The 23,511-nt window shown below is 34.4% G+C and overlaps 2 long non-coding RNA genes across 4 annotated transcripts; both read left to right on the top strand.

The window, feature by feature from the left end:
- The first annotated feature begins 918 nt into the window (after positions 1 to 918).
- On the top strand, positions 919 to 2,101 carry LOC121249168. Of its 2 annotated transcripts, none has more exons than XR_005937605.1 (2): positions 919 to 1,310; positions 1,771 to 2,101. It is a non-coding gene; the product is annotated as an uncharacterized LOC121249168 (long non-coding RNA). The 2 variants fall into 2 exon arrangements; XR_005937606.1 differs by lacking the exon at positions 919 to 1,310 and adding an exon at positions 1,317 to 1,671.
- An 18,957-nt stretch (positions 2,102 to 21,058) lies between these two features.
- On the top strand, positions 21,059 to 22,813 carry LOC121249167. 2 transcript variants are annotated; one of them, XR_005937604.1, is made up of 4 exons: positions 21,095 to 21,413; positions 21,552 to 21,989; positions 22,236 to 22,350; positions 22,450 to 22,813. It is a non-coding gene; the product is annotated as an uncharacterized LOC121249167 (long non-coding RNA). The 2 variants fall into 2 exon arrangements; XR_005937603.1 differs by lacking the exons at positions 22,236 to 22,350; positions 22,450 to 22,813 and having other exon boundaries at positions 21,059 to 21,413; positions 21,552 to 22,139.
- The last annotated feature ends 698 nt before the right edge of the window (positions 22,814 to 23,511 follow it).

Raw genomic sequence — 23,511 nt, 5'->3', positions numbered from 1 at the left:
AACACATTGAGATACATTCATATACATATACTGAGAACATTTCTCGCTAACTTATACATCAGAGTTACCTCAGTAATCCAGTGCCACCATCTTATTTATTGCAGGTTTTCCGTATAGTTAGTGGTGTGAAACACGTTCTTAATCGTAATGAACACCAATATCAATTTATACTTGTATATATCAAGTTTTTATGCTTCTCTACATTAAACTATCTCAAATCACATTTTATTTATTTGTTTGAAATTATTTCACAATATTTTCTTCCTCAACTAGGAAAACGTGCCTTGCACATTAAACTATTACTAGTGTATATATATATATATATATATATCTCTATATATATATATATCTATTACTATTATATAAGTGGCTATCAAACGGTCACTAAACGAAAATTCTTAATTTAACGGAAGAAATTATGGTTTTAACGGCTATCAAACGGAAGTTCTTGGTCCCATTCTGTCGAAGCTTCTCCCCCTCCCACTCTCTCGCTCTCTCTCAATTCTCTGTATATTCTCCCACTCTGTATATCCTCTGTGTGCTCCTTTCGTTTTGTGCAAATGGGGATTTCGATGATTCGTCCCTCTGATGATTTCGTTTATATTTCAGTTTTATCTTTCTAAGTTTGATTTTCTCTTTGGTTTGGATTCGCTTCGGTGAGTCAGTCTGATGATTCTTTGGTTGAATTGCTTCAAAGTTCAAAGTCTAGTAGACATGGATATAACATTTCAAGCGCTCGAGGTAAATTATGCTCCCAGATTTTTCTTGGTATTTTTAAATTAATCTCTTCGAATTATAAAGATTATCTAATACTTATTCATCTGTTGTTATTTTGAATGCTGCTGCAAAAATCCCGGTTGACGACTCTATCGTGACCAGAGTTCAGAGCTCTTTACTTTCCATCGACAACCACACCAACTCGAGTTTCCATTAAGTCTCGAGCTTCAAAGACAGGCTAGAAATCTCAGAAACTCGAAGAATCGAAAAAATGAGAAGATCATGGGGTCAAGCAATGTTTATCGAAAGATAAAGAAAGTGAAACCGAGAGGGAAACTCTACCCAGAAGGAATATAGGGTTTTATCTTTGTTCTCTTGAGGTACACTGCGCAAGAATCCTAGAGAAAGAAATGGAAAGTCGAGCCAAGTAGCACTCGATTTGAACTTAGAGCGATCAATCCGTTTGTTTTTCTACTCGATGGATTTTTTTGTCTCGATTTTATTGGGAACCAAACTGAATGTCAAGGATGTGACTATCTGTTGAAGTTCTTGATCGTGCTCATTTCCGTTGTTGATTCTGATTTTTGATCTCCGTGAGTAAATTTGTCATCTATACACTCATTTAGTTTTCATATCTTTCTAATGTTTAAGAGCAGAGCAGACTGGGCAATGATCATAATTTCTTGATGAAATTTACTCTTTTTTTTTATTCATTTTGATATTTCCTCTTAGGTTTCTTTTCGGTTTTTCGGTTGCCTCTTTGTGTTTTACATTCACTGCATCGTTTGGCCATTTTGTTTTAACTATATGGACAAACTGTGCAAATAAACGATTTGCAGCTTCGCTGGTTCATTCACCATTAATTGCACCGCTTGACCCTTTGTGGGGGAATACTTGCTGAATGCAATAACAATCGAACACTTCATCTTGAGACTAAATTTTATTTTGAAATTTGTTAGTCATTGTCTCAACTTAATTTTTATGGTTCTTGGTTGAATTTTGTTTTTCTGTGTCTGGCAGGATTGAAATTACTTGTTTTTCATTCTTCTACAGACATGCACAAAACCTGCAAAAAATGATGAGATGAAAGCACGCAGCATATTCAGATTTGAATGGTGTGAACCCTTGGTTACATTTGCACCCTTCTGTGGAAGCTGTTCTTCTCTTGTTGTAAGTTTGTATTCAATCCTGGTGATATTCTTAATTTGTGGAGGAAGTCCCATGTTTTTTTTTTTTTTTAATATTTTGGACCATGAGAGTATAATTTATGGGTTCATAGACTATTCATAAGGTTGATTTTCAATTGGAGAAGTACCCTACAAGTATAATCAGTTTGTTTACAAATTCTATTGATGAAATTATACAGACAACAACGCTTTATTTATATACTCAATGAGCTTCGTTGGATATCAGATAACAATAATAATTAATACCCATATATTTAAATAACAGATATATAGTTATTTGATACTGATTTGAATGCATGTTTTTGAATATCTACACATAGCCCCCACCCTATCAAGATGTCGGTTCTTTTCAAAGATGTGATAAGGTTTTTATCTGAAAGAGGACAAGGAAATTGAAATCTTAATGCACTGATTGTGTTTCCTTCCGTTCATTATAGAAAAATGGATTTTGAAGGAATAGTCTGGTACTCTGTTATAAGTTTCCTGATCGTGATCATAGGTGATGACATCTTTTATGGATTTGTTATATATATATATATATATATATATGCATGTATCAGTTGTTGGAATTCGGATGTCTTATTATATCATTAGATTTTGAATAATTGATAACAAGGATGGATAACATTATTGCAAAAACTCAACGAAACTAAGTTCCATCCATTTAAGAAGTATAGCCATATAGGTTCAACATATAATGAAAAGTTTGTGAATGTGCTCTTTATATAAGTTCACTTTCTGTTAGGTAATATTTACACCTTTTGGCTTGTCTATTCTATTATTATGTTTATGAGTAGTTGACAACTTCTACCTGAAATTTATTTTATAAAACAAAGTTAGAAAGATATGCTAATGAAGAACAGATAAAGTTTGCTTACAGGCGCTTGGCCAAATTTTATCATCCAGATGGTTTGTCCTTTATCATGATTTCACTTAATCGGAATTTCCATATGCATTATATCTGGGTTCCATTTGTCATTGTATTATGGATGTAGCATGATTGTTCTTTGAAGCTTAGTTCCTGTTAGCTATTGTGTATTGGTGTTTGCTTGAAAGTTGGAGGCCCCCAATCTTGGACACTGTATTGATCTAGTTATCTTCTTGTTTCAAGTCTATGACGGTAAAGGAACTCTTGAGGAGGGGGAAATGGCTGAGCCAGGATTCATTAAGATTCAAGCTGCTTATGAGTTGCTCATAGATGATGAGAAGCGGAAGAAATATGATATGGCAATTAAATCAGGTTAGAATAGAAATTGACTTGTTGGAAATGAGGAGTTGACAATTAAATCAGCTTAGAATAGAAATAAATAAATAAAAGAATGATATGTGTGTTCTACATACCTCCTATTGTTAGTTTTATATAATTATCCATTGTATTTCCTTTCTCGTAAGAGGAGCCCGAGTTTAGTCTCACACACATACACCCTAATATCTGTACAGAGAGTTTGTTCTGACATACAAGAAATACAACATAATAAGTCATTCTCAATTGCTTCTTATGCTTGTGCATGACAATTGTCTTTCTTGTTTCTCATTTGCAGGTATAGGTGGAGGCCAAGGGGCTATCTTCATCAAGCATATGAGATTTTTTTTAGATGGAATTATGAAAATAAGTTATTGGTTCTATTTAGCACCCGCTATTTTTTATTACTGTGGGCTTATACTGTAATTTTTTGTAAACTAACAAGTAACTCAATGATTCAATCCTATGTTTCATGTAGAGAATTATATCATATAAGTTTATTGTATAGTGAAGACATAAATATTTCATCAAAACTTTATATTAATGAGCTTGAAATAATTATACACGAAATCATTTGCTATGTTATAAACTCTTACAACTTTAATACGATTACCTTTGTGTTCAGTGTAATGAACATACTTTTTAATAAATTCGTGCTGTTATCTGCTTTTACGGAAGGTTTTGATCAGTGTTTTAAATTTTTTTAGTGTAAAGATCATAACGTACGGATCGAAAGTTAGTCGTGCGCTATAGGTAAAGTACATGTTGTACGTTGATGCAGATAAAATAGTGCTGAATATAGTTAAGTTGACAATTACGTATGTGCAAAGTATTTCGCCGCTTTGAAATTTTATACCTGGTTGCAAGCTGTAGTCCAATATGGCCTAGACTTTGTAACGCGAAAACCAGGACTACTTTTGTTGACGGGACTTCTATAAATATATATATATATATATATATATATATATATATATAATCCTCCCCATATGATCAAAGCTCTTTAATTTGTTAATTAATTATTATTAATTTTCAGTATATGGTTCGTTCATTTTCTAGTTGTTGGTGTAAATCGATCGGGCAACCTGAAATATATACTTAATTCGTATTTCTATATATATATATATATATATATATATTCATCGGTGGGAAATTAGGTGTATAATATATATAATGAGCAATGATATTAATTTATAGTCTTAGGATGTACAACTTTCACATATTTTTTTTAAAAAATAAAAAATAAATATGAAATTTATATAAAAAAATACACTAAACTTTCACATATTGTATATAGCATTAGTACTCCTATATAATTATATGTATCTTAAAAATAACCTAATTAAAAGTTAGGTGAAGTGGCATAGAATGGTGAAGAAAGATTAATTCTTATTTTCGAATAATTAATTAATGTCTCTCCATCCAAGACTACTAAGATTTTATTTAGAAGACTCATCTTTTTGCGCGCTTAAGCAAAGATTAATACATAAAATATCCAGAGGTGACATGCAATTAATAAAATGTTTATCTATAAATATTCACCAAATATCTATATAACTCCAGACTTTTTTAGATTGCAGGGTATTGAAAGTTTGAAATTAAGTGAATCCATCGACTAACTTAAAGGGGTTGGCCTAAATGGTGGAAGCTTTGGTAATGTGGTATACGGGTGTTATCCGCGTGGTGCAGGGTGGGACATCCCCTCCTACTCCCCGCCGTCTGTCTCACATTATGCGGGTGGGAGAGTTTCATACCCCACCCCCTATTGTGGTATAGTTCCTCAATGTCTGAGGTTTGATATCTCATAAGTGTAAACAATCTTTTAGAATCACACCTCCTAATAAAAAGTTAGTGATTTACCCAGTTTAATATATAGGAAATTTCTAAAGATGTGGTATATGAGACCGAAGTTTACTTTGTAAAAATTGATCTGAATGGTCCTTACCTTGGAAAGATTTCCCGTTAAATAAATTTAAAAAAAAAAGAAAAAAAAAGTGAATCGATCGGCTTTTGACTAAAATTTTATATACGTTAAGAGTTTAATTGAATGGGTCTAAGAAAGAGTCTAAGAAAGGAAGATATTGGGTCTCAAATCACGTCAAAAGTTGTCTTTTGTCGCAACTCGCAAGGTAGCATTTAATTAAGAATAATTTTAGTATGACTCTTCTGTTACATTCTCATTTTAACAATTTATGTATAATATTTTTTTAAAAAATAAAGAAAATGACTATTAATAGATTCGTATTTTTTTTTATTTTTTAAAATATTTCAACATGTTTAAAAAATATTTTTAAAAAAAAGTACAATTTGCACGGCCATATCAAATGGACAAATTGAGAAATTGAGGAAGTATACCAACACTGCTCTTTAATTATTTTAACCTGTCATGCCATAACTTTTTCATGACGCGGATATACACATTTTGGTCAAATTATATATAACAACATCGATGAACCTGTTTCGATATATATATATATATATATATATATATATACTTACACATATATATGCATACACACATACCGGTAATAGTGTAACGTGTAAGGCACGTTTTTTTAGTTGAGGAACAAAATATTGTCGTTCAACCCATATCATTTCTGGGAAAATATTTTCCCAAGTAAGCGTGTTTCCACGTACCAAAACAAAATGCCCGTGCTTACACCATGTTATGTCCGTTCAAAGTAACTCAAAATCAAGACAATGGCGTACGAGGAATGTCCGCTGCATGCTGGTCAAGATGGGGCCTCCAGTCAAGATTCTTTTCCGCATTCTTTTGTTGTGCTACCTTTAGAACCATTCGATCTTCTTTCTGATCAGTTTTCTATTCCATTCAAAATATATGCCCGAAGAGAAAGCAAAGTTTAACGAGTTGAATGCGCTTCCTCCGGTCATGGGAAAGTCACAGCTAGACCTAGCTAATTTCTGCTGGCCGGCGTTATCCAGGAAATTCCTAGTTAAATAATAGTTGAACCAAAGAATCAAGTTCTTTATCAAGTTCTCTCGGATTAGTTTTCTTTTCCATTCAAAATATATGCCCGAAGAGAAGGCAAAGTTTCACGAGTTGAATGCCCTTCCACCCTGGGAAAGATACAGACCTAGCTAATTGCTGGGAGTTCCAGGAAATTCCTAGTTAAATGACGGCAGAACCAAAGAATCAAGTTCTTTGGTAGGGCTTATGAACAAGTACCCTGCCCTCTTTATCATTTTTGCATTTGAGTAATTAAGCTAAATCTAAATGCATGCATTAACTAGAAGTTGGCCTGGGATCTCGATACAAATGCTAATGAGTTTATTGGAATTAACAAATACAAGGGAACTAATTAACATATATATATGAAAACGATTAAAAACTTGAATAATATATATGATCTCTAAGGATACCCTAAAATTAAGGTTCTCTTAAGGATCAAAGCCCTCTCATTAATCCACATACGAATTCTCTTTGTAGCTTTACACAAATTAGGAGTCCAACTGACAAAATGTTTTGAATTTTGCAAAACGGTACTGCACCTGGCTCATCGAGACTGGCACTATTTGCCCAACGAAAATGCATTGCCTTCTTCACAAAACTGTTCATTGCATGACCTTTTCATGCATGAGAAAAATAGACTACTTTAGTATTCAAATCAAACCCCGTTTTGTCATTTCAGACCCATTCAATGTTTTAATCTCTTACCGTTAATAGTCAAGAGTAAAACGATTCCCACACGCTAAAAGTTGAAAAACTCAAGTCATATATACAAGTTGGTGGATACACATGATATATATACACCTCCATATCCTTCACAATACTTGCATCAAGTTGGTTATATCCATATATTTTGGCTTATAGATCAACAAGTGTGGGTTTTAAAAATGCTTCTTGTAGTCACAACAGTGCTTTTTCTAATAAGCATGAGCGCAAATCAGGCTTGTCGAATCTTGAATGGAGACGAAAAAATAATATTGATGAACAAAAGCCTTTTGTTAGGGTCGTTGCATAAAGCTCCAATCCCTCCATCTTCATTTAATTCAGGCACCGACATCCCACTGCAAGCTTCAACAATCAGCCAAAGGGCCTTCAAGAATCATTTCATGGCTCATTTGTTGTTGGAGTCACTGCAGAAGGGCGTTCCAATTAGACCACCTGGGCCCAATCCGAGAATTCCACCTCGCCTTTCAACAATAAGTGAGAGGGCATTTGCAAGTCACCCAAGGGCTCATTTGTTAGGGACAATATTACAAAATGGTCATATTCCTCCATCTGCGCCCAATCCAAAAACTCCAAGTCAACTTTCAACAATCAGCCAAAGGGCCTTCGCAAGTCACTCAAGGGCACATTTGCTCGCGTCAGTACTACAAAAGACTAATATTCCTCCATCTGCGCCCAATCCAATCATCCCGGGCCAACTTTCAACAGTAAGCCAAAGGGCCTTTGCGAGTCATTCTATGGCTAATCATTTGTTGTTGGAGTCACTGCAGAAGGGCGCTCCAATTAGACCATTTGCACCTAATCCTAAAATTCCACCTCGCCTTTCAACAATCAGTCAGAAGGCATTCACAAGTCACCCAAAGGCTCATTTGCTAGGAACAGTACTACAAAAGGGTCATATTCCTCCACCTGCGCCCAATCCGACAATTCCATCTCTCCTTTCAACAGTCAGTCAAAAGACATTTGCAAGCCACCCAAGGGCTCATTTGCTAGGGACAATATTAGAAAAGGGTCAAGTTCCTCCATCTACGCCCAATCGGAAAGTCCCACATCACATTTCAACAATCAGCCAAGGGGCCTTCGCAAGTCACTCAAGGGCTCATTTGCCAGGGACAATACTACAAAAGGGTCTTATTCCTCCATCTGCACCCAATCCAAAAACTCCAAGTCGCCTTTCAACAATCAGCCAAAGGGCCTTCACAAGTCACTCAAGGGCTCACTCGCTCGGGTCAGTGCTACAAAAGGCTAATATTCCTCCATCTGTGCCCAATCCGATCATCCCAAGCCAACTTTCAACAATAAGCCAAAGGGCCTTCGCGAGTCATTCTATGTCTAATCATTTGTTGTTGGAGTCATTGCGAAAAGGCGATCCAATTAGACCACCTGGGCCTAATCGAAAAATTCCACCTCGTCTTTCAACAATCAGTCAAAGGGCATTCGCAAGTCACCCTAGGGCTCATTTGCTAGGGACAATACTATGAAAAGGTCATATTGCTCCATCTGCGCCCAATCCGAAAATCTCACTTCACATTTCAACAGTCAGTCCAAACAACTAGCATTAAATAACAAGAATGAAAATATAAAAACAAAATAAATAAATAACTAAATAAAAAAGATGGTGAATCACTGAATCATGATGACCTATTAATCTAAAATGTTGTGCTACATTTTATAATTCAGTATTGTATTTATTGTGAAATAATGACAACAAAAACAATTTGCTAGCTTTTCTTTCTGGTTCATCTTTGTATTTTTGTTTGTTTGTATAATTAATCGTGCATGCTGATTATAAATTACTACACACTCTGTACACATATCCAAAAGAATAAATGAAGTTGATGAGATTCTTTAGTGGCTAGCTAGCTATCGTCTCGATCCTTTCTTTTGTTTGTGCTTTGATCCATTTTTCACGTCTGTCTTTTGAAGTGTAAATAATCTAATTAGTAAATTCATGTAATCCCCACTAATCATTTAGGAATTCAGCTGCTGCTTGCATGTCCTTTAATTAAAGCCAGCAAACCCTATCATACAATTATAAACTACTAGATATAACGATGAACCATGCACGTACATGCAGGCCTGGTTCAAGTTTATAAGCCAGCCAGCACGCAGTACGTTTATGCTGATTTTTTGTACGTTTTGCAAGGATTTATGTATTATATAGATTGCTACCAAAATTAGAAGATCATGATATATATATGTTCGTTTAGCTCGTCAATGGTGCTTAACTGTGTGGACGATTCTCTTTAAATCCTTTTTTTTTTTTTTTACCCGAAGGATCGATCGTCAAAGATCTTACAGAGCCCAAGTCAAAAAGGTTGACTTCCGAAAGTTAATGGACTTCGGATCGAACCCATATATATATATATATACATATATATATATATATATATGTATGTATAAATATATATATTTATATATATATATATATATGTATGTATTTTGCTAGAACTCTGACCACCATCTATATTCCTGATCATGTGTGTTAATTTCCTTTTGTATGCTACCTACAATCTAAAACAATCAATATTCATTTTAATAGAATATATAATACTATTGCTTAGAGAAAAAAAGAAGTAAAGTGCTTATAAAAAGAATATACAATATAATTATTTTTGACTAGACAAAAATTCAAATGACAAAAATTTGCATTGCATGGAAAATGATAGATTTAATTATTTATACTATATTCTTTAAAATCTCCCTCACATGAGCCTGACTTTCTCTCAATAACTAAGTTCAATTTATAAAATATTTAATTAAATGGATATAATTTAGTGTGAAAGTTGGAATTTAGGACTCTAATACTATTAATACAACAAATAAGGTCTTTTGGGACGAACATTTTGATTCCAAAAGATTGGCATTTCGTCCCAAAGTATATTTTGGGACAAAAAAAAACTGTCCCAAGTTCATCCCTATAAAACTGTCCCAAAAGGTATTTTGGGAAGAAAATCGCAAATTCGTCCCAAAAATATCTTTTGGGATGAAATTAAGTTAGACTGTTTGATCGAGTTTGAACGGATTTTTTTTTCTAGGACGATTTAAATTCGTCTTGAAAATCCGTTCGGACGTCAGAAATAACGTTTGAACAATGATGAACTGTTCAAACGGATATTTCATGGCCGGTCGATCGATACCACTCCGTTCGACCAAATATACATGAAGAAACATTCGAACAAAAAAATTGATGATCGAACACAAATAGTGAATTGCATATTCGAACGCATTTGAGCGGCGCACAATTTTTACCGTTCGAACTCTAACTTTCGATGTAAAACTACCGCTTATTCTAAAAATTTTAAAAAACTAAATTTAATTATTTATATTATATTGGATATTATTTCCTCGCGATCGCCAAACACGTTCCTACAAATTAATTGATTCTATCAATGAGACAAAGGACAAAAGGACCGTTCTCTTTGAATCCTTCCAGCTTTCAAAAAACCGTCAAAGTTCTTATCGAGCAAAAGTAAAATAGGTTGACTTCGTAAGTTTGTTGACTCGCGACTCCGGACAGACACTCTTAAAATAAAAATTGAAAGGAACAATTCAAAGAGAACGGTCCTTCTGTCTACGGGTCTTTATTCTATGATAATATATTCAACCTAAAAAAATTTGAAAACCAAAACAAAGTTATTCAGGCCTCACTTGTGCCCTTGCAAGGTGTTTGCTTCACAACATGAAAGATTTTGATTGGGCAACACTAGTTAATGTACTACGTTTTTTTTTTTTTTTTTTTTTTTTTATATATATAATTTATTTCCGTATTTAACAAACCCCAATTAATTTAAATTGAAAAACTAAGTCAATTTAAATTGAAAAACTAAGTCAAACCAATTTTAATAATTACATTAGTCATGTTGGGTTACCAATCACAGAAAGTCTGTAAGATTTTCCAAGAAAGTTTATGATCATTTTCCATTTTGATGACATTCATGAATTCATGAAGTAATAATATTATTACAGCATGTTGGGGTATGATTTTCAATTGTTTCTGTAACAACCCGATCTTAAGATTAGGTCATAAAATAAGTTTTATGTATTTTTCATATAACTATTATTATTATTATTATTATTATTATTATTATTATTATTATTTTTATTATTATTATTATTATTATTATCAGATTTTATATTGTTCATTTTAATAAGATTCTTATCATTTCATTATTGGTATTTTATTATGAACCGATTTGGTAATAGTTTTGAATTTTAAACCTTATTTCTTCTTATCTAATAAGCCTCATCCTTATTTTCCTAATCGATAAATCCGAATCCTACTAGAGACCAACTCGTATGATAAACCCTACCTTATATCCTTCAATTTTTCCTCTATAAAAACTCACAAGCCTCTTATTAAATACAACACAAAACATGGATAAACCTTCCCCATAAACGTCTCAGCCTTGCTTCACAACAAACCGCTGCTAGCAGCTCTGAAAGTCAACCACTGTGAGCCTAAATCATGCACGACGAACGCAGCCCTGTCTTGCACCCATCGAACAGAGCATTGTTAGGACCACGACTCGATGACGAAACCACCGCGGCAACTCCACCATCCAGACCATGCACAACCGTGCACGCCACTGTGAAGAGACTTCCACCACCGTGACCTCACTTCGCACCACCAGCTGAAGCACCACGTCGCTAAATCAGCAGACCCCAAGCATGACTGTTCGCGTTAGGGAGCCATCAGAAGACTCGGGTAGCCACCACCCAATGCACGAAATCAACCGTTGACCACCCCAGGACGTCGGAGCACCACCCACGGTGCCAGAAACTGCCGACCAGCTCTACTCCGTGGCACCCACTTCTTTCCGGTAAGCCCACTGCCGTCTGCCACCCTCACCTCCCTCTTTTCCTCTCGGTAAGCATCGCACCCTCTCTTCGACTCACGTTCTCTCACTCTCGGCGTCTCACCACCTTGCCCAGACAAAGTAGTCGCGTCGCCAACCCCCGCCAACCACCCAGAACCCCCGCACGTCAGCCTCTCTCTCTCTCTCGGTGAGCCCCTGCCTCGCAGGCCTCTCCCGTTGCCTCTGTTTCTCTACAGCATATATTAGTTGCTTTTAGGTTTTAATTTACTAAGTGTAGGTGTTAAATGAGATTACTTTATTGCCCTTTTTAATTCCTTTCCATAGTGTTTCAAGTATAATTACATTTATAATCTTACGTTTAAATATATGTTTCTTTTGAATATTATTACATCATTTTATTTGAAGTCGAGTTCAATATTTCAAGTTGAGTTTAATTTTATTAAATAAATATATTTGTCAAATGCTCATTTTTTTTTTATAAGAAAGTGTTGAAAGAATTTGAAAATATATTTTAAAGTATACTATTGAGCCTAATATTTTGTTAATATTCCTTTGTCTATTTAGTAGAATTTTAATAAAATTAGTATGTTAAGAATATTTAAACAATACTAGTATTTATTAGGTTTCTTATAATTAGATTTAATAATTATGTTAAGAGATGAAACTTAGTTTAAGAATTTAAGTTTTATGAATTATTTTAAAATAGCTCGAGTATTCTACTAAATTATAAATTAGTATTTTAAGTAATTTAAATACTAGGATTTATTGATTATAGTGTTAAACAAAAAATTTGTTTGACTATCTTTTAGATTTTGAATTTAATTAAGTAGGATATTAGTACATATTGTTCCCAAACAGATTTAGTGATAGTTATTATTGTGTATAGGTGACAAGTTACGAAGTGATATTCAAGAAGAAGCGCAGCGAGGTAAGTAATTTTGATCACAAATTAGGATCATCACAATTCAGCTTATAAATAAGTATTATTCAAGCCAGTTCATTGACAACCATTTATTTATGAACCACTCATGTCATATGCAAACATGTCATCTAGCATAACATATGATCATGTCATTCCGCATCATGTTTAGATTCAGAAACTATAATTATGTATGTATTATGTCATACATCTCATGTGTATAAGACACGTAAGCTATCTCAAGTTCAAAGTGCAAGATAAGATCAGATCAGTTAATCAGATGACCATTCACACGTATGGTACCAATGCAGTTCAGTTTCAGGGTGGATGTGCAAACCACGAACTCAGTCGTGGTCCACCATAGTATGCCAGAATACTATCAGCGGCTCCCCTTGCTGCAACGAGACGTGGGCCGGTGCACAACCTCGCACACAGGGTTAAGTGTGTTGGCCAATCAGATTAGTCAGTTAAATCAGATCAGTCAGTTATTTCAGATAAAATAGTCATGCATAGCATAAACATCAGTATGAACAGTCATGAATTTTAAGCTCTCAGCATGAAAACTTTTATGAAATTTTATGTTTATTACGTTTACGTTGTGATGGATTTCTTACTGAGTCTTCAACTCATTTTAGTTTGTTTTCATATTTTTAACCACTCAGGTGAGGATGATGAGCACGAGCAGGCAGACCAGGATTAAAAGGAGCAGTTGTTTTAGTTTCAGACTTTTTACAATTAAATTTCTTTGATGACATAAATTTTTATTCAGATTATTCGTTTAATATTTTTTTGAAGACATTTTTATTAGGCAGCTTTTCTACAAAAAAAATCCTAATTTCAGTTATTAAATATGAGATCTCTTGCCGGGTTTATTTTATAAAAAAACACGTGACACTTCTAACCTATGGGAAGGGGGTGTTACACTCCACATTAAAACAAGAAAACGAAGGAAAGAAGTCAATATTGAAAATACACAAACGGACGAGACTAGAACTTGATTTTAAAAAAATATTATTAGTGAACAGTAATTTTGAATTAGCTAATTAAATTCTTTGCTACTTATTTATTTCAAAGTTTTAAAGTCACCAATAGAAAATCATAATCATAGCATAGATAATGACTGTCTCGATCGTTGGGGCTTACAACAATTATATTATAACTTGCACAAAATGAAAGCTAATTAATATGCCCCATTTGATCTTCATAGTCATGGAGTCCATCTAAAATTTTGGTTTGTGCAACAAGTTGGGCTAGCTTCTAAATGAAGTTTTGGATGGTCCATGCATGAAGAAGAAATCTTCATAGAATTTTTTCACTATTCTCTGTCAAAACTCTTCCGTGCTTTGGCATTCATACTATTGATTCTTTTAAAATTGTTGAAACAGATACTTCTAATATTGGTTATGGTGGCAGTCTGAAACAAATTGTGTCATCAGACTCTTCTGACCAAATAGTTCGCTTCCATTTTGGAGTCTAGAACCCTGCACAGAGTAATTATAGTATTATTAAGAAAGAAATTTTATCCATAATACTATATATCTCTAAATTTCAAAATGATTTACTTAATAAAAAATTCTTATTAAGAATTAATTGCAAAAGTGCTAAGTGTGTATTAGAAAAAGATGTTGAAAACATTGCATCAAAACATATTTTTGCACGATGACAAGCTATTTTAAGTATTTTTTATTTTGATATTGAATATATTAAAGGATCCAACAATTCTATCCCTGATTTTCTTACCCATGAACTCTTGCAGACACCCAACCATGAGGAAGAAAAAAGGAAAAGAAAAACAAATAGCTGCTCCACCCCCATTCCTAATAAAAAACTTATCAAGAATGAACCTGCTTCACCTGTTGAAATTGCCAATAGGTTCACTACCCTTGGCAAAGTAATTCAACTTGCTTTCTTTGCTTCAACTGTTTCAACCCCATATAATCCATATGCCAAAGCAATTGCTTCAAAACCTACTACTTAGTATTTGCTTCCAAAATCCAGAACTAAGTATATCAGAAAACTCTATTCTTTCAAACTGTTTTACTTAGAACCTAACCGGTCTTTGTATACAGATCCTTTCAAAATTACATCATCTTATTTTCCCCTGGCTTTCACTGGATCCCAGAGAATTTTACAAAAACATTCCAATTTTACTCCAATGTTTTAGTCCAGACTAATTCCATTGTCATAAAGCCTATTTATGACAAGACTGATAAATCAAAATTGATCTACCATAGTGCTTATATTTTTCGAGTCATCACAGAAGAAGAATGGGGCACCAACCCCTTTACTTCAAAAAGACTTGTTGATTCCGATATCTCTTATAATTAGTATGACTACATTCATGCTTGATCCAGATTCATGCTGTTCCAGGTACCTGATGTGACTCATTCATGATTTTTTAATTCTGATAAGAAGTTTAAAAGAAAACTACCACTTTGGTTTCTCAAATGGTGGGACCAATTTGGCCCTATTCTTGAAAACTTCCCTGATATGCTCTTATGAGCATTCAAGTACTTTACTAATGTTGTTGTCTCAAAATTGGACAGACATATAGCTAAGTTTCCTTACTGCCTCCATTTCTGCAAATGGTACAAAATTCCTTGGATTATGAAATGGAATAACAAAAGGAATGGCGATATTCTAGTCCGATACTACTTCACAAAATGGTGGGATAGGTTCCCCTATACCCAAGATAATATTGATTATGTGATAAGAGACTTACCGTAGACTACCCCAGATCTGCAAAATAAATAAGAATTCCGAGCAATCACTTATGGTTCTCTAACTTCAACTGGATATCCCCAAATCCAGGCCCCTACTTCAACATCTGTCTCACAAAAGGGAAAGGCAATTGTTTGCTCTAAAACTAATAAATCCTCAAAGGCTAAAACAAAAGTGATACTCTAGATAGTCTTATTAAAAAGGATTTAGTTCACTTGTTAATGAAGTCTTTGGAAAAAGATAATTCTAAAGAAGATCATCTGAAGCTTCTATAGTTGATCCCTACAGCAATATTTTTAGACATGATTCTAGAGAAACTCCCAAGTTATCAGATGATGAATGATTCACCGACGCTACAAGACAAAAAGAAGATTACCGTCTCTTAGACTGACTTGTACCTTCTGTCAAAGATGTTCATTGCTTTATGTCAAAACAGATGCTCCCGCAAGACATGTTAAGAAAGCAATTTGAAGACATCATGATTTTACTTTCACGTGAATGAACAGTCCCAATTACTATTCACTCGCGGGTTTTAGTTTACTATTTCAATTATTGTAAAAGGCGATCCCTTCATTTATAAAAGGGGCACCTCTGGTTTAAAGGGGGCAAGCTTACTTCCCAGCATCTTTCTTCTTTCTTCTCTTTTCCACATATCTCCTACTCCTCTCCACACTCCTCTCCACCTAGTTCTTTGTAAGTTCAACTTGTAATTTTAAATTTTAAGCTTGTAATTTTACTAAACTTATATTTCAATGAAACTTGTTATTTTTGCATCTATTTATTTTCTGTATTTCGCATACATGCATTTAGTCGATACTACCGCCTACTCTTATTAACAGTGCATATTCTTATCTATTATTTCCAGTTATCTAGTCCTATTTACTTCTACTGTCTTTTTCTTCTTTCACCATTCCATTCTGCTGTCTTTGTGGTATCATATATATATATATATATAGCAAGCGGTAAAACCAACCATATGCATGTATGCTAAATACAAAAAATAAATAGATGCAAAAGTAACAATTTGCATTGAAATATAAGCTTAATAAAATTACAAACTTAAAATTACAAGTTGAACTTACAGAGAACTAAGTGGAGAGGGGTAGAAGATATGTGGAAGAAGAGAAGGAAAGTAAATTTGGAAAGAGAAAGAAGGAGAAAGACTAGATGGTCTACTTCGCATTAGTATGTGTAAGTGTCCTGGTATTCCTACTCCTGATTCTTTTAAAATTGTTGAAACAGATGTCTCAGACATTGGTTGTGGTGGCATTCTGAAATAACTTGTTTCAGTAGACTAATATGAACAAATTGTTTGATTCCATTCTAGAGTTTGGAATTCTACACAGAATAATCATAATACTATTAAGAAAGAAATCTTATCTATAGTACTATGCATTTCTAAATTTAAAAGTGATTTACTTAATAAGAAATTTTTATTACGCATTGATTGTAAAAGTGCTAAATATGTTTTAGAAAAAGATGTTGAAATTATTGCATCAAAACATATTTTTGTCCGATAGTAAGCTATTTTAAGTATTTTTTATTTTAATATTGAATATATTAAAGGATCTAATAATTCAATCCCTAATTTTCTTACCCTTGAACTCTTGCAGACACCCAATCATGAACAAGAAAAAAGGAAAAGAAAAACAAACAATTGTTCCACCCCCATTCATGATACAAAGCTGATCAAAATTAAACCTACTTCACCCATCGAAATTGCCAACCGGTTTACCACCCTCGGCAAAGTAACTTAACCTGCTTCATTTGCTTCAATTGTTTCAGCCCATATGATTCATATGCCAAAGCCATTGCTTCAAAATTTAGTACTCAGTATTTGCTTCCAAAATCTAAAACTGAGTACATCAGAAAAATGTACTCATGGAATCTGTTTTATATAAAACCTAATAGGTCTGTATATACAGATCCCTTCAAAATTGCTTCATCCTATTTTCCTCCTGGATTCCATTGGATCCCGAAAAACTCCACAAAACACTTCAATTCTATTCCACTATTCTAGTCCAAACTAATTCCATTGTTATAAAGCCCATTTATGACAAGACCGACAAATCAAAATTAATTTATCATAGTGCCTATATTCTCCGAGTCATTACTGAAGATGAAGGGGGCACCAACTTCAAAGAGGCTCACTAATTATGGTATTTCTTACAATTATCATGACTATATTGATGTTTGGTCCAGGTTTATGTTGTTCCAAGTAACAAATATGAGTTATTCATGGTTTCTTAGTTTTGATAAGAAGTTCAAAGGAATACTTCCTCTCTGGTTTCTCAAATGTTGGAACCAATTTGGTCTTATTCCCGAAAATTTTCCCGATATGCTCCTAAGAGCATTCAAATGCTTTACCAATGCTGTTGTTTCAAAATTGGACAGACATATGACCAAATTTCCCTACTGCCTCCATTTCTGCAAATAGTACAAGATTTCTTGGATCATGAAATAAAACTATTAAAGGAATGGAGATATCTTAGTCCGATACTACTTCACAAAATGGTGGGATAGGTTCTCTTATACCCAAAATATCATTGATTATGTGATAAGGGATTTCCCGCAGACCATCAAAAAGTTCTTCCTTAACTTTATGAGCAAATAAATGAGGTAGACCATCTAGTCTTTCTCCCTCTTTCTCTTTCCAAATTTACTTTCCTTCTCTTCTTCCACATATCTCCGACCCCTCTCCACTTAGTTCTCTGTAAGTTCAACTTGTAATTTTAAGCTTGTAATTTTATTAAGCTTATATTTCAATACAAATTCATACTTTTGCATCTATTTACTTTTTGTATTTCGCATACATGCATATGGTCGGTTTTACCGCCTGCTCTTATTAACTGTGCATACTCTTACATTTCATCATCTGTTATTTCTAGTTATCTGGTCCTATCCAGTAATCTAGTCCTCTATTTACTTTACTCTTCTTTACCTCCTCTACATCCGCTGTCTTTTGGTATCGGAGTTTTCAGTAACCTGATATTATTATTATTTTGGCTAATGGTTTTTCTAGTGTACTTCGTCACTGGTGTGATAAGCATCTCACTGATGAAAATAAAGAACCCATTCAGAATGATGTCAAGCGTAATGATGAAGGGTTACCTATTTTCAATGAAACCATTGGGATGACACATCCTGATGGTGTTAATACCTTAATTTACACTATTCTTAAGCATTTTGTTGGAACTCTTTCAAATATTACTAATTGTATCAGTGATCAGTTGAATAATTTACGATGTCATTAGATGTCTGACTATAGATGGTATCAAGGTATTTTTATTTCTAGAGTAATGCTTAGAAACGATAGTCATAAGCCTTACTGGAATGAAAAGTTTATTGATGGTCTACCTCGTTTATTTGCTTATAAAGTTAAGGAAGAACTTACTGATATCTCGAGATTTCTTAATTACGAAAATTACACACACACACACACATATATATAAAGAGGCTACCCAGCAATTTATAGTGAATTTTTTACCACATTTTTGTTCCAATTTTACCCTTCTATTTTAGTTGTTTTCCCATTTTGTCCCACTATTTTGTTATCTTTTTTCACATATTTACAGTTTTGACCCTCTGTTTTGTTTCTTTACCCTTTTTTATCCCTCTGTTTGTTTTTGCTTTATTCGTATTTTTACATTTTTGTCCCTCAGTTTCAAGAACTCTAAATTTTCGACCATTTTTTGCTTCTATTTTTGTCCCTCTATTTTATTCACATTTACATTTTTGCATTTATTTTTGTTACCATTTTGTCCCTGACCGAGTGATACTATTCCATAATTTTAGACTCTACACACAAATCCTAATTCCCCTCTCCTCTCTCTTCTCTTTCTTTTCCTTCCCGGCGCCACCCTTACCATCAGCCTCTACACACTTCCTTGCAACCTAACCATCATGAACAACACCACCTTCCCTGTTGAGTCTCCCCAGTGACAACCCCTCCTCCCTCTCGACCTCAGTTTCAACTTCAGATCCTCTCTCTAGACTTCTCCCACTCCCTTTCGATCTTCTCAGCCATAGTCGTACCACCTAGGCCTCATTGCCAGCCACACCGCCGCGAGTAGTAGCCAATGCAAGGCATGTACAAGACCAACCAGCCTCCACGTAGCCACCATCGAGAACCAAAGCCCCTTACATCACACACGACTCCACCATCGAGAACCAAAAGCCCCAGCCACCATTAGAAATAAGGAAAAATTTCTTTTGCCACTGTTTAGAACTCGAATGGTGGCTTTCAAATGCCACAAAACATTGTGAGCGAACATGAAAATTACAAATGTTATCTGATAGCCTTTTCACAGAACAGAACGACAGGAACTCATGAGCAATCAGATCTAGGTACATATCCCCTATGGGTTCCAGAATCATACGGAATACCACGCATGAATACAAAAGTATGCACCAAGTGTGCAAATGTAGTTGGGTAAGGGCCAATCGAAGGAAATCAAGGACATCGCAAACGGGGCGGATGAATGCAAGGTGCAAACCGCATTAGGGCAAAAACGGGCAGAGCAACCCTTCCCGAGAAGCCTTGTCAACAGCGCCCTCCACCAGAAGAGTGAGAAGAGTGTCAGTTTTGCCAAGTCTCGGGCGACAAGTGTGGAGCACCACTTTAAGCCTTCAAAGAAAGGTAAAGTGTGACTGTCAGAGGATTTGAGCACAAAATGGGGAGAAATCCCTAATGAAGCTTGGGCAGAGGCAAGGTTTGGAACACGAAAAGAGCCATGCTGAGCCATTGTTGAAGAAATAGGAAGAGACGAGATCAAGATGGTGAAAGATAGTGAGTATTTGAAACTTGAGACAAAACCAAGAAGAGGAAATAATGCAAGAAGATTAAGGAAGCAGAGTGGGAAAGAGGGGCAATGATGAGGATTTCTTGGGAAGACAAAAATTTTACAACACCATCTTTTTTTATTTGAATAAAAGAAAAATATTAAATTATAGTGCGAGAATAGTTACGGATGATGTGGGCCACAATTTTAACATAACGAAAAGATGAATTTTCTAATGCCCACACCTAGCGGGGTAGAGTGAAGGCACAAATTGATGAATTTTTCACATGTAGGGACGAAAGAAATTAATAGGGTAATTGGAAGGGATATTTAAGGCCTTGAAGCAAATAAGCCAATGTGTTGGAAGGCCCAAGTTTGAGACATCAATTGTCGAATTAGCACTGCAAACCCAGAGATTGGATCTTTAACCACGAGGTGAATGACATTAAGAATAAATAACATTTCTAGATTAGGAAAGATATGCTACTAATTCAATCAAGAGTTAACTAAGATAAACTTTGGAGTTAGTTGTTATCAAACATGATTTTCATATTCCTGTAAAAAAAACACATGGAGGTAACACATTGAGATTCATTGATATGCATATACTGTGAACATTTCTCGCTAACTTAAGCATCGGAGTACCCTCAGCAACCCAACGGCCTAACTTACACATCGGAGTACCCTCAACAACCCAGTGCCGCCATCTTATTTGTTGCAGGTTGTCCATGTAGTTGGTGGTGTGAAACACATCCTTAACAGTAATGAACATCAATATCAATTTATACTTGTATATATCAAGTTTTTATGCCTCTCTCCATTAAGCTATCTCAAATCACATTTTATTTATTTGTTTGAAATTATTTCACAATATTTTCTTCCTTAACTAGGAAAACGTGCCTTGCACATTAAACTATTACTAGAGTGTGTGTGTATATATATATATATATATATATATATATATATCTATTATTATTATATAAGTGGCTATCAAACAGTCACTAAACGAATATTCTTGTTTTAACGGCTATCAAATGGAAGTTATTGGTCCCATTCTCTCGAAGCTTCTCCCCTTCCCACTCTCTCGCTCTCTCTCAATCCTCTGTATATTCTCCCACTCTGTATATCCTTTGTGTGCTCCTTTCGTTTTGTCCAAATGGGGATTTCGATGATTCGTCCCTCTGATAATTTCGTTTACATTTCAATTTTATCTTTCTGAGTTTGATTTTCTCTTTGGTTTGGATTGGCTTCCGTGAGTCAGTCTGATGATTCTTTGGTTGAATTGCTTCCAAGTTCAAAGTCTAGCAGACATGGATATAACATTTCAAGCACTCAAGGTAAATTATGCTACCAGATTTTTCTTGGTATTTTTAAATTAATCTCTTCGAATTATAACGATTATCTAATATTTATTCATCTGTTGTTATTTTGAATGTTGCTGCAAAAATCCCGATTGACGACTCTACCGTGACCAGAGTTCAGAGCTCTCTGCTCTCCTTCGACAACCACACCAACTCGAGCTTCCATTAAAGTCTCGAGCTTCAAAGTCTGGCAAGAAATCTCAGAGACTCCAAGAATCGAAAAAATGGGAAGATCATGGGGTCAAGCAATGTTTATCGAAAGATAAAGAGAGTGAAACCAAAAGGGAAACTCTACGCAGAACGAATATAGGGTTTTATCTTGGTTCTCTTGAGGTACACCACGCAAAAACCCTAGAGAAAGAAATGGAAAGTCGAGCCAAGTAGCACTCGATTTGAACTTAGAGCGATCATTCCGTTTGTTTTTCTACTTGATGGAATTTTTTTTTCTTGTCTCGATTTTATCAGGAACCAAACTGAATGTCAAGGATGCGACTATCAGTTGAAGTTCTTGATTGTGTTCATTTTCGTTGTTGATTCTGATTTCTGATCTCCGTGAGTAAATTTATCATCTATACACTCATTTAGTTTTCATATCTTTCTAATGTTTAAGAGCAGAGCAGACTGGGCAATGATCATAATTTCTTGATGAAATTTACTCTTTTTTGTTATTCATTTTGATATTTCCTCTTCCGTTTCTTTTCGGTTTTTTGGTTGCCTCTTCGCGTTTTACATTCACTGCACCGTTTGGCCATTTTGTTTTGGCTATACGGACAAATTGTGCAAATAAACGATTTGTAGCTTTGCTAGTTCATTCACCATTAATTGCACCGCTTGACCCTTTGTGGGGGGACACTTGCTTAATGCAATAACAATCGAACACTTCATCTTGAGACTAACTTTTCATTTGAAATTTGTGAGTCATTGTTTCAACTTAATTTTTATGGTTCCTAGTTGAATTTTGTTTTTTTGTGTCTGGCAGGATTGAAATTACTTATTTTTCATTCTTCTACAGACATGCACAAAAGTTGTAAAAATGATGAGATGAAAGTATGCAGCATATTTGGATTTGAATGGTCTGAACCCTCGGTTACATTTGCACTCTTTTATGAAAGCTGTTATTCTCCTATTGTAAGTTTGTATTCAATCTTGGTGATATTCTTCATTTGTGGAGGAAGTCCCAAGTTTTTTTTTTTTTTTTTAAATATTTTGGACCATGAGAGTATAATTTATAGGTTCACAGACTGTTCATAAGGTTGATTTTCAATTGAAGAAGCACCCTACAAGTATAATCAGTTTGTCTACAGATTCTATTGATGAAATTATACAGACAACGATGCTTTATTTATATACTCAGTGAGATTCGTTGGATATCAGATTTCAATAATAATTAATACCCATATATTTAAATAACAGATATATACGTATTTGATACTGATTTGAATGCATGTTTTCGAATATCTAAACACAGTCCCACCCTATCAAGATGGTGGGTTCTTTTCAAAGATGTGATAAGATATTTTATCTAAAAGAGGACAAGAAAAGTGAAATCTTAATGCACTGATTATGTTTCCTTCCATTCATTATAGAGAAATGGAGTTTGAAGGAATAGTTTGGTACTTTGTTATAAGTTTCCTGATCGTGATCATAGGTGATGACATCTTTTATGGATTTGTTATATATATATATATATATATATATGCATGTGTCAGTTGCTGAAATTCGGATGTCTTATTATATCATTAGATTTTGAATAATTACTGACAAGGATGGATAACATTATTACAAAAATTCAACGAAACTAAGTTCCATCCATTTAAGAAGTATAGCTATATAGGTTCAACATATGATGAAAAGTTTGTGAATGTGCTCTTTATATGAGTTCACCTGCTGTTAGGTAATATTTACACATTTTGGCCTGTCTATTCTATTATTATGTTTATGAGTGGTTGACAAATTCTACCTAAAATTTATTTTATAAAAAACAAAGTTAGAAAGAGATGCTGATGAAGAACAGATAAAGTTCGCTTACAGGCGCTTGGCCAAATTTTATCGTCCAGATGGTTTGTCCTTTATC

Source organism: Juglans microcarpa x Juglans regia, chromosome 2D (assembly GCF_004785595.1).
Source record: "Juglans microcarpa x Juglans regia isolate MS1-56 chromosome 2D, Jm3101_v1.0, whole genome shotgun sequence".
Taxonomy (NCBI): Eukaryota; Viridiplantae; Streptophyta; class Magnoliopsida; order Fagales; family Juglandaceae; genus Juglans; species Juglans microcarpa x Juglans regia.
The sequence above is the reverse complement of the archived record's forward strand: the minus strand, read 5'-3'. Positions and strand labels throughout refer to the sequence as shown.